An 11,466-nucleotide genomic window follows, 5' to 3' on the forward strand; every position below is an offset into this window, starting at 1 on the left:
GAAACTTTAACACAAAAATTTAATGCTCCATTGTATCATTACAAACAGGCCCATGGTGATGTTGTACATTTACGCATCACCTTCCACTCCAGAGACTCCCACTGGGGAGATTTAAAGTGAGTTCATAGAATTCATGGCATTACAAAAAATATATGTACAGGTACAGAGTGATTAGATGAAGTAAAATCCCAGTCTCCTTCCAAAGCTGGGTACATTTTAATGGGGTTTGAGGGGGTGGAGGGATAAGATTTCACCAGCTATGGACGCACAGAGAGATTTGGATTCACCCAATTTATTGTCTGTGTTTCCCTGTAACACAACTAAGTGGGAGGCAGAGGCACCCTGTCCACCCCAGCAAGGTCTTGCACCTTCCTTGGGCTCCTGCTCTTCTCTCTAGCTCTCAGAGACCAAAGATACTGGAACCTCCCCCGCCCCAGCCTGGGAATGTAAACCCTGCACTCGTGTGCCCATACACAGAAGGCACCACTGACATGCAATTTCTTGCATTAATAGAGATTTCTATCCACAGTATTCCAGAGCTTTTTTTCCTTTGCTATCCACCCAGAAGCAGAGATATTAACATCTTTGAAAATGTCAGTGCCTCATTTCTATTCAAGCACCTAATTCACCTTGAAATCAACTTCTGTTGGTATTTAAGTGCCTAAATGCCTATTCCTCACTTGCTCAAGGCTCATGGCAGAGCAGAATGAAGGGTCACAAGGATATTCTTCTCTCTGTTTCCAGTCCAGTCTGTTGTGGCATTGAAAAAGATCAAATGAGAGATAGAAGGAGCCATGAAGGTGAGCACAAGTCCAGTCCCTCATGCCCCATGACCTGGTTTCATTACTGTGAGAGGACAGGACCAGTTTTAAAAAGTTTTCCAGTGTTAACTGGTGTGGCAGAGCTGTCTGGCTCCAGGTACCATGGCACATAGGTCCTTACAAGTGACCCTGGTAAATGAAAATGGAAGTTTGGTGCACGAAGTGGATTGGGAAAGTAACAGAGAGTCAACTGAGCAAGCTGAACTCCTGATCGGAAACCCTACTTACCCTGGGAACCACAGGCTGAAGTCCAAGACAGACCAGCAGTGTAAGCTGGGTCACTGAGAGCAGCCTAAGACCCCTGTGGGACTGGGAGTGAGGAGCCATCTCGCTACTCAAAAAGATACCATAGTGGTGGTTTTTGTTTGTTTGTTTGTTTGTTTGTGTGTGTGTGTGTTTTTTGTTTTTTTGTTTGTATTTTGTGAATGGACAAGGCAGCTTTTTGTGTCCTCATTCTCCTTCTAGATCCCAATCCACTCAGGCTCATCTGCCTTCCCAAAGGACTCCTGGCTAATGCTGACTTCTTGCTCTCATGTACTCTGCACTGCACACAGCTCTGTAGGGCTTGAAACCCATTGCTTGCAGTGCCCCTAGACATCTGCTCAGCAAATCCTAACAGTGGCTCAGCTTAGCACCCCTGTGCACCAGAGACCTGCCTGTGGTCTTGCTGAACGAGCCTAGGACATGGCCAAAGGAGTCACCATCCAAACCAGGGGAAGGTAGCGGACAAGTTTATCACAAGAAGGTGGAGATGAGCTCCCATGCCAGGGTAACTGGAAAGCTCCTTGTGGTATGAAGGGAGTCCAGAGGGGAGAGATGAAAGGGAGGTGTCGGGGGAGAGAAGGAGCTGTGGGAACAGCACGGGACAAGGCTTGAAGCGATGTGGGGCTGCCTGTCTGCTGCTGGCTGGGATGCCTGCCACTTGTCCAGATCAGAGCTGGTGATACAGCAAAGCTTTTTCTCTCCCTCTTTCTCTCTTTTTTTTTTTTTTTTTTTTTTTTTTTTTTTTTTGTTATTCAGAGAGAGTGTCTTTGGTTGCCATATACAATTCATTTCAGATCTGATGCCAGAGGATATTCGATACAAGATCTAAACAACCATATGTGTAAATTCATAATGCTGTCTGTGCCAGAACATGTTGCACGACTTTGAATGTTACTGTAGGCTAGTGCCATCAGATATAGCTTAACACAATCAAATGTAACACACCCAGCTAAAGAAAAGATGTGACAATTCTGTGGCTTCGCTGTAAAGCTGAAAGAAAACTAGCCAAGAGGGAACAAAACATGATTTGGCAAAGCCTCAATCAGTTCAGCAGAAACTCAGGATTTGTAGTGCATAAGTACTCCCAATACCCATCCAATGAAGAGGGTCTGGACAGACTTCCCTGAGCAGAAAGGGAAAGGAGGATTTGGCAGTAAGGTACGTGAGATAACATTGCTTCTGATCTTGCCTGAGATTCACACTCTGCTTGGAGGCTGGGAGCATCTCTTCTGGATTCATCAGTCTGGCTAAAGAGGCTCCTGCCTCCAGCTCTGCATTGCCTCCCTTCCTTCACTGTAATTCCCACTCTGTAAAACTTTTACTTCATATCTATTAAAAGGTTCTCCTGAACTTTGTAAGTTTGCACAAAACAGGCTAAAATATATATTTAAAAAAATAATAATTAAAAAAAAAAAAATCCTGTTCGTGCTCAGCATCTTACAAATGATCATTTAGTGAACATGAAAATATAGAATTGAGAGGCTGAAACACGCCCAGTGAATGTGAGCACATAGCCCATGTTCTGCAGTACTCTGGTGATCCTAACCCAGGCCCAGCACTCCTTGTCATTCACTGATATGGGGAAACTTACAGCCATTTTTCATACCTGGCCTTATAAAATTAACTCAATTGATTTGTGATCATGCCACACCTGAATAGCCTGCAGTATTTTTGGGGGAGATAAACTACAGAATCATCTCATCCATCACAGTAGACAAGGAGATTTTTGGCATTTACTTTCACATTTAGGTGTTTAAGAGATTTGTCTCGCCACCAGCATGGATTTCTGCATTATGAAAGAGCATCAGCCATGTCATGGTATCCCTTAGCCTTCGTATAGGAATGGTCTTGCAAAAGAAAAACTGTCTGAGGCTGGCATAGAGAGGGATGGGTATAGGAAGGCTGGCCAGGATGCAATGGAAAATGTGTGTTGCTCTAAGCAATCAGATGGTTTGACATCTTTTCCTGCAAAAGTAGCTCTCCAAATCCCACAGCCACCTGCCCAGCTCATAGACTTTTCTTTTCATTATGTAAATGAGAGTTTGTTTCTCTGCTGCTTCACCATTATGGGAACTTTCACACCCAGAGCAATTTTGTGGTCCAAGCACTGGGCTAGTAAGCAGAAAATTCAGTTAAGTCGTGGCTTTGGAATAGATGCCTGCATGTGTATGAGTCAGCTTGCCAACTAAAAAATTAAGATATCGATACTTTCCTATTCCTGTTGGTTGTCTTCTGTGCTTATCCTTGATGATCCTTGTGAGAAGGAAGTCTCTGGTTCCAAAAAGAGTAAATGCAGGGAGGAATGTGATTTTGCTCAGCCCCTGTGGCCACTGCTGTCCCCCCTCCTTCCCTCTGAGCCAGCCCTCAGCCCAAAGGGCCTTCCTGTGCTGCATGAGGCTGGTAATCACTTATTCCCCAAGACATGGGCAAAGACTCTGAGACAGCATTTTGTTATTGGGAGGTTATTGCCTACAATGAATGCTTCTCCTGGAAGACAAGGAAGCATCTGAACAGCCCAGAAATATACTTCTGTTTTATTTGTCAGTTGTTAAAATACATTGGATTGGTAATAGTGAAATATTTGTTCAGTGGGAGGCACAAGGCAGAGAAAAAGGGCTAAGCAGAGTGATGACCAGGCATCTAGAGAGTGAAAGCCCCAGCACATAGATTTTTTTTTTTCTGTACAAGACAAGATCTTGTGTACGTCCAACACACACAAGAGACTGCCGACAGCTCCCCTTGAGAAGCAAATCGCCTCCCTTCCCAAAAACTTCAGAGACAGTAAGATGACTCTACCTATAATTTTAATAAACCCTGTAGATATTATTTCACATGCAATTTTGCAAATGTTGAAAGAGTTATTCTGCTCATCATGATCCTCACAATTTTGTTAATGATTTGGTACAGAACATACATGCAGGGTACGATGAAAATTAACAGGGAGAACCAAGTAATCCAAATGCAGGTAACAATTAACTGTAGAAAAATAACCATTATGGTGACTGTCTAATGACTTGCAGAGACCACACTCAACTCAATAACTTCTTATTTCCCCCTTTAATTGACCCCACTTCAGATCATCCAGCTTTTGTAGGTTTTGTAGAGTAGTAAATCTAAGAGGTGACATCTGAAGACACTCACCAACTTGCCTTTCCCCTCTTTTTTATCTACTGAAGGAAGATGTAATTAAAAGTCTGAGTGCAGGCACAAAGGAACTAATCCCTGGATTTTTGAGCTTGGAAGATCTTTGGGCATGAGACAGGCTAGGGAGGATTCAGTACAGCAAGCAAAGCAGTTGATTTCACTGAGGCCTTCCTGGATTATATGGACAGGAGCTTGCAGAAAGCAATCTGAGTCCATGCATGGAGCATAAGACTGGTATTGGCTCACCAGAAGAGTGACTTTTAGTCCACATTCAGGTTTTCAGAAATGTCTGCTCCCCTTTTAACTGAGGGGATGCTGTGCCAAGTGACAGCCATGGAGATTACATCAACAAGGATCAAGTGTGAGGGATCACCAGCACGTTGGAGGAAATGGATTCAGAATGAGCTGGCCAAATCAAAGAGTCAGGCTGGAGAAAAAAAACAATGTTGTACTTCAAGGAAGAGCCATCAACTGTGCATATCTGGGATCCCTTGTTGGGCAGTACTCTTCAGAACAGGGCCTAGCATTGCAAATGCAGCAAACACCATCTTGGGATGTGTAAACAGCAATCCTGTGAAGCAATCCTTCAATCCCTTCAACACCAGTGGGGATCTGCTGAAATATGATTTTGGCTTCTCAGCATGATGGTCCAAAGATGTGGGCCACTGGAGAGAGACTAGAAGTTATTAACCAAAATCGTCTATATCCATCACAACCTAAATGGAAGGATTGAAAAGAACTGGGATTCCTTAGCCTAAAGTGGATAAGGAGCATGCTAATGGCCTTCAAATATGTGAAAGGCTGTTGTGGAGAGGAAGGAAGCAGTCTGTTCTCCATGTCCCTATTGTAGCATGAGCAGTAATGGTCTCTGAATTCAGTTTACCCCTCAGGAAACCTTTCTGATTGTCAGGACAGGAAGTGGAGGAGTAATTTTGCTGAACAAGCTGGACTGCTGCTTGACTGGACACGCTCACAAAGGGTACCCAACCTGCAGGACAGCCTTGGTGTGTGGAGATATATTTCCTGAGGTTGCTTCCAGTTCAATGGCGAGGCCAAAAATGGAGGTGTTGGTTAGAGAACTGGATTTCTATTTCTCCACACATTTTTTCCAACCATTTTTAAGTGGGAGACGGTAGAATTCATGCCTCCGGGCTGACAATCCTGATCACAGGAAAAGCAAAATAACTGCATTACAACTGCCTATGCACCAGAATTTGCAGGATATCGTTTATAAAATCACAGTATAAACCTAGAAGCTTCTGAATTTGAAGAGGAGCTGAATTCTTCCATTGAGTACCTGTTGTGTCAACCAGGACTCAAGGGCAAATAGTAAGGAGAAGATGGATAAGATCCTTCAAAGAGAGCCCTGAGCAATGCCCTGTCCCCACACACTCAGGTACCTCCCAAGGGGGTGAAGGAGCCAAATTGTGTTGGGCAATTTTAAAGGAAACCCACATTTCTGAGGGCAAAACTCTTCTTTGTTGTCTCAGGAGAAAATTTTAACCTGCAGGTACACATGAACTCTTCAGTCACATGAAGTCATAGGCAAGGGTAGGTGGCTGTTCTGAGTCTGAACCTTTCGTGGAAAATTAAACAGCTTGAGCAAAGTAGAAAATGCAAAAGAAAACTTCAGTCTTATCAAAGTGGTGAACAACAATCTAATCCTGCAGCTCAGTAAACCTTCAGCATATGTGTGTACTCAGTCCTGTGCTATGAATGTATGTGTTTACATACTCTCTCATTTTCAGGCTCTCTTTTCAATGCTGGTAATGGTGTAGTACTGAGTAAACTGGATTTTCTATTTTCTAACACATACTTGTTCTCATTCTAAACAGATTTTTTTTTTTTTAGCTGTCTCCAGGATGATGAAGGCTTCATTCAGAACAGACGTAAATACATTTTTGGTGGCATGACTCATCGCTGAACTTTTAACTGTATACATTTTCAGTCATGACTGTGTTAAGATTACAGTAAAGTTATATGGTATTTCTTCTGTTCTTCGAGATATTGGTAAATTTAACTACCATTTACATATCTACATTCTCTGTGTACACATTTACATATCTACATTCTTTGTGTACACAAACTTACTGCTGTATGACCTAGACATATATGCTGTAGCATACAAACTGCACTTTTTTTAACCTTCCCTAAACAGGTTAAGTGGAGAGCAATGGCTATTAGCAACAAAAACTTACATGCACTAGAATTTCACAGGCTGTTCAGTGACTGCCTATAAGCACTGCTACAACAAGGACAGCTCAGTCATTAATAATAGTTATTAAAATATGATAGCTTGGTATCCCTGTCCAAAAATTGCTTATTTTTCATCTTCTCTTCTGGATCTTAGAAGGCCAAATGCTGTTATGTCATTAGGAAGGTGATGTTACAGTACTGCTACGATTTATATTGCCACTAATGTACTTAGAGACGTGTGGACCAACCACGGATGTGTTTCTGTGGTACTCTCACCAAGTAATAGGCAGAATCTGCTCTATGTCAAAAAGTGCTATGTATTAAAAGGCAGTGGTGGCAGTATCACATCCACTGACGGTAGCACAAACCATGTTTTGTGACCATCCCCACAGATGGGGACTCCTCCTGGGATCCGATTTAGTAACGGAGAAGGTTGATAACCTTCTCTCTGTTGAGAGATACCATTCCTATTTTTGCTCTTTCTGCAGTTCCCGCGGTAAGGAAGTACAAGTGTTTTCTGCTGCAATAGTTCGATCCATTAATTGCGTTCCCTTGTACCTACCCAAGAAATTCCTCAGCATCCTTTAGCTGACAGCTTTCCTACTTTCCACTCAAGGACTTTGTCAGCACTTGGCAAGCTGAACACGTTCACCTCTTGTGATCTTTCCCCCTAACACAGCCTTTGCAAGGACTTTTTGCATACCAATTATCCTCAGCAGTGAGTGCCTGATGCGTGGCTCCCAAATTCATCCAAATTACCTGGTCCCAGGGAGCTGCTGCCCACAAGTTAAATAGATGTCAGCATGTCTAAAAATCAGATTCATGATTTAAGAGCTTCAACAACAATTCTAGACTTCCAAACTTGAAGAGTGTGCCTTGAATGCTCCTTTCTGATTTTTTTAGTAGGTGCAGATGTAACCCTTCCAACACAGTGGGTTACACAAGCACCTAATTGCAGAGCAAGGAGGAGGCACCAAGGTATATTAAAGCTCAGGGGTGTGACTTTTGCATTGTGATGTTGCACCATGTGCTGGAGCTGCTCTGTTATCCTGAGAAGCAGAACCTGGACGCTAGATGTTGGCCCGAGCTCAGGAGCCAGGTGAAGCTGCCGGGCTGTGGGTACAGCAGCCCTGATAACCAGCAGCACTGCAATCACGTCCCTGGGAGCCACGGAGGTGGCCGTCGGAGGTCTGGCCGGGCTGTACTACATGGGGAAACACGCAGCTCAAGGACTGCAAGCTCCCCAGAAACCTGAAGGAGTTTCTCCCCTTGCAGGGAAAGGAAGAATGAGTGTAAGGACGATCTGAATCCTGTGATTGCTATTCTTCTGCTAATGTGCTCCGCACTGTTCTCTTTATAAACTACCGAATTATCCTGAGGAACAAAAGGTATTAGGGTCCTGCAAGCTTCTCTCAGTTTGTGGTAGGACTAATTCATTAATGTGGCTCCAACAGGAATGTGTGCAATGTTCTTTCTAATTGGACATGACTGCTCAAGAATGACTCGGCCTCCATCCAGATCACACTGTCACTTATGCTGTATAATAAGCTACTACTACTGGCCCATGAATCAATTTTTAAACAATCTCCAGTAATGAACTTGGACGGCCCATTGTTGTTGACAAAGAAATGCACAGTCCCGCTATTGTCAAGGGGCTCAATTATGGGTCCTTGCTGATAAAATAGCGGAGGGGAGAGAGGGGAGGGCGGGCTGTGGACAGTAGTGACAGACTGAAAGAAGTGTTTCATCTCCGGGGTCCTTACCAAGAATGACAAGCCAAAAGGTCAGTTTCATAGAGGTTTAACTCGAAATGTCCGAGGACAAAAAAGGCATCTGGAATCATTAGGAAATGTGAAGTTTGACTTGCACCATTGGAAATCCTTAATATATTATTTTAACTGTAGATCCGACCAACTCCTTGCCCTCTGGGTGGGAAAGAGAGGTTAAGGGAAGTAAAACCTTTATGTTTATCCAGTGGGGGGGAATAAAAAGGTTAATTTTAGTAACTCTGGGAAAAGTCTGTGGGGAAACTGTCAGTGTTTCAGCCTGTTCACCATTGTCCTGAGCCACACGGGTAGCAGGAGAGCCTGCTGCCGACTCTGGCTGCCGGACGCCGGGCTCCGAATGTTTTCCCCTCAAATAACCTCATCAGTCACCGAAATGTCAGGGCGATGCCGTGTCCCTTCTTCTCACTTTGTTCAAGATTACTCGCACGTTACTGGGATTCCCTGAGCCCTGCAGCGTACAAAAAGAATAAATAAATCTCTCTGCAGTGGTTCCAGCAAGCTGGGTCCGGTGTGGAAATGCATTTGTTTGCAATATTTTTTCCACCTGACCAATGTCTCACCAAGGGAGCTCTTTGTCATTTCCATGTGGAGCCACTTTGCCAACTCTTGTTTTAAAAGCTTTAAAAATGCCATGCAAAGTCAGGAATTTGGCTTCAGCTTTCTTCCCATGGTAGAGCACCCTGTGATGAACCCATGGATGAAGGCACAGGGGGCAGGGTGTAAATCTGCAGAGGAACATGTGCACTGGGAGCACAGGTCAAAACCTTCTCCCTTTCCTCTTGGTTTTGCAATAGTGCCTGAGTAGAAGGGCAAAGGGCAGCCAGCACCAGGCGGGTGAGTCACTTCTCCAGCTGGATAAGACACTTGTCTCCGTTCCCCGGCCACAAAGAAGGACAACCTCGGTGCATTTGAAGGCCACGCTTCAGCAAGAAGAGTGGGTGAGATTTAACACAGAGCAGGGACCTGCAGCCCACTTGTGTCCTAGCAGGAAGCAGGGAACCAAGCCGAGCTGAGGCATGGCCAGAGCAGGAATGAACATGGACATGCACGGCTAAAGCCCAGGAGAAGGTGGAGTCCAAGCCACACCTGCCGCTGTGAAGGCTGCTGGGGCTTGTCGAGCAGACGGGCTCATCTCTCAAGGCAGTCCTTCCAAATGCCCTTCAGAGCAAAGGGATGGTGCCGAGGTACTGAGGACCTCCTGCTCAGCACAGCCCAGCACCAGCTCAAGTCAAGGGTAGGTGCTCCAGAACCACACACAGCAACATACAGGGACCTGGTGGAGCTTGTAGTGCAGGTGTTCATGAGAAAAAATCCCACGTGGAAGCATGTAGCTGGGCATCATTGATTTCGGTTGTTGTCCAGACCCACAGCATGGAGAAAAAAAGCCAATCAAGAGTACTGGGACTGAATCTGGGGAGACCTTCGGCAGAGGAAGGTGCTGGGAAACAGACTGTAAGGGCTCTGGAAACAGGGGCTGCCACTGCTGGGAGGCATCCTTAGGACAAGGTCTTAAAAAAATAACAAATAAATAAATAAATAAAGCCTTTTTTTTTTCCTCCTTAACAATGTTCTCTCCCGCGAATACACCTTGACCTCTGGTGCTAATGGTTTGTGATTCACCGGGCGGGAATGCATCTCCGCGTCCAAGCTCTGGGCTCTGGTTTGTCCACCTCTCCCTGGGCCGAGAGGATGCAGGAATGAGCAGAGAGAAGGGATTCGATCCCAACAATAGGGAGAAGGGCTGTGGGATGAAGAGCTGCAAGCATAGTGAGTGAGGGCTGGCTTTCCAACCAACACATTGACCTACGGATCTTTTTTGGTCATCAGGGAGCTGAAGTGAGCCCTTGGGCCTACAGGCAGTGTTTTGGGACCCCTCAAACCCCAGACAAGCTGTATTTCAACAGCCTATACCCCAGAACAGAGCATGATGTCCTCGTGGAGGTGATTCTCACATCAGCCAAGGTCTCCAGAGGAGCTGAGAGGGGCAGAAGAGGCTCAGGAGCTGGAGTTGCTGGGGCACTGGCTGCAAACCCTCTACTTACACAGCCAGAGACTGCAGGGGCCGTATTCGGTGCCTGCCTCAAGTCTGGGCAACCCCGTCTGTTCCCATCAGGAGGCCCAGGCGGTAAATTGGGCCCTGAATATATAATTAAGCAAAGGGCACCATCCTGAAGCCAAGGTTCACACTGCTCTGTTGTGGCTGGGGTGGGAACAGCCCTTTGCAAATCAGTCTCAGGATGTTGCTCCTAGTCAGCTGGAAACTTGGTAGCTCCCCTCCATAAAGGCTGGCTCTAACGCTTCAGCTCCCCAGCTGGCTTCGGCATCCTGACCAGCACGCAATTCTGTGGCTTGCTTTTTCTGCACGACAGTCTGGAAACCTTCCTTGAGAGCCTCTTGTTTGCTGGCTGCCAGGATTTGCCATGCAGATTCTTGCCAAAAGGATAATATAAACAAAGCATAATGTCAAGTTTCCCACACAAGTAAGATGATCTATTAGCACTGCACTTTGTACTAATTATTGCACAGTGGGTGGGGGCTTGTGAAAGGAGATTTATGCATTCAGCTAGCCTCACTTTTATTATTTGTAAGTACTTTTTGGCAAGGAATGAGCGAGATATGTATTTTATTGTTACGCTGTTGCAAACATCCTAATCTTCCGCACTCATTAAAACCTCATAACAAATAGTAAGAATGATATATTGTAGCCACAGCCAGCATCTCATTCATCCCCAGGTCGGGGGGAGGGGGCTGGGACACGGGGAGAAGGAGGACAGGGGAGATGGGAATGCGTTTTTTGGGGCCATGGTTGTTTTTGCAGTGCATGGAGGTCCAGCTTCCCCGGGGTGTGTATAGGGTGGTGGATGTGGAAGTGTTGTTGGGGTGCCAGGGTGGAAGGGGAGCTTTGTGGTGAGGTCTCAGGTGGTTTCCCCATGGACACTGCTGTCCCGGAGTGGGAATGCTCCCTTAAAACGAGGGTTTTGTCTATGCCTTTCCTGGCATGAAGCAATTCATCTCTCCATCTGCTCAGCGGGGGCACGTCCACTTTGCTACACGCTACCCCTGTGTCAGGACCTGGCTGGAGGAAGAGCCCAGGGCACCCCAGGAAGGCGTCTCAGAGTGTTCCTGCACTGCCTGGACAAGCAGAGAGGGCCGCAGCAGTTGCCCAACGAGGCAGTTTCTCCTTGGGTAATACCCGGCTGGGTGACGAAGGCTGGATGTTGCACTGGTGTGGCTGGGTCAGTGCGAGCTGATTC

The sequence above is a fragment of the Aythya ferina genome (assembly GCF_964211825.1).
Source record: "Aythya ferina genome assembly, chromosome: 4".
NCBI classification, from domain to species: Eukaryota; Metazoa; Chordata; class Aves; order Anseriformes; family Anatidae; genus Aythya; species Aythya ferina.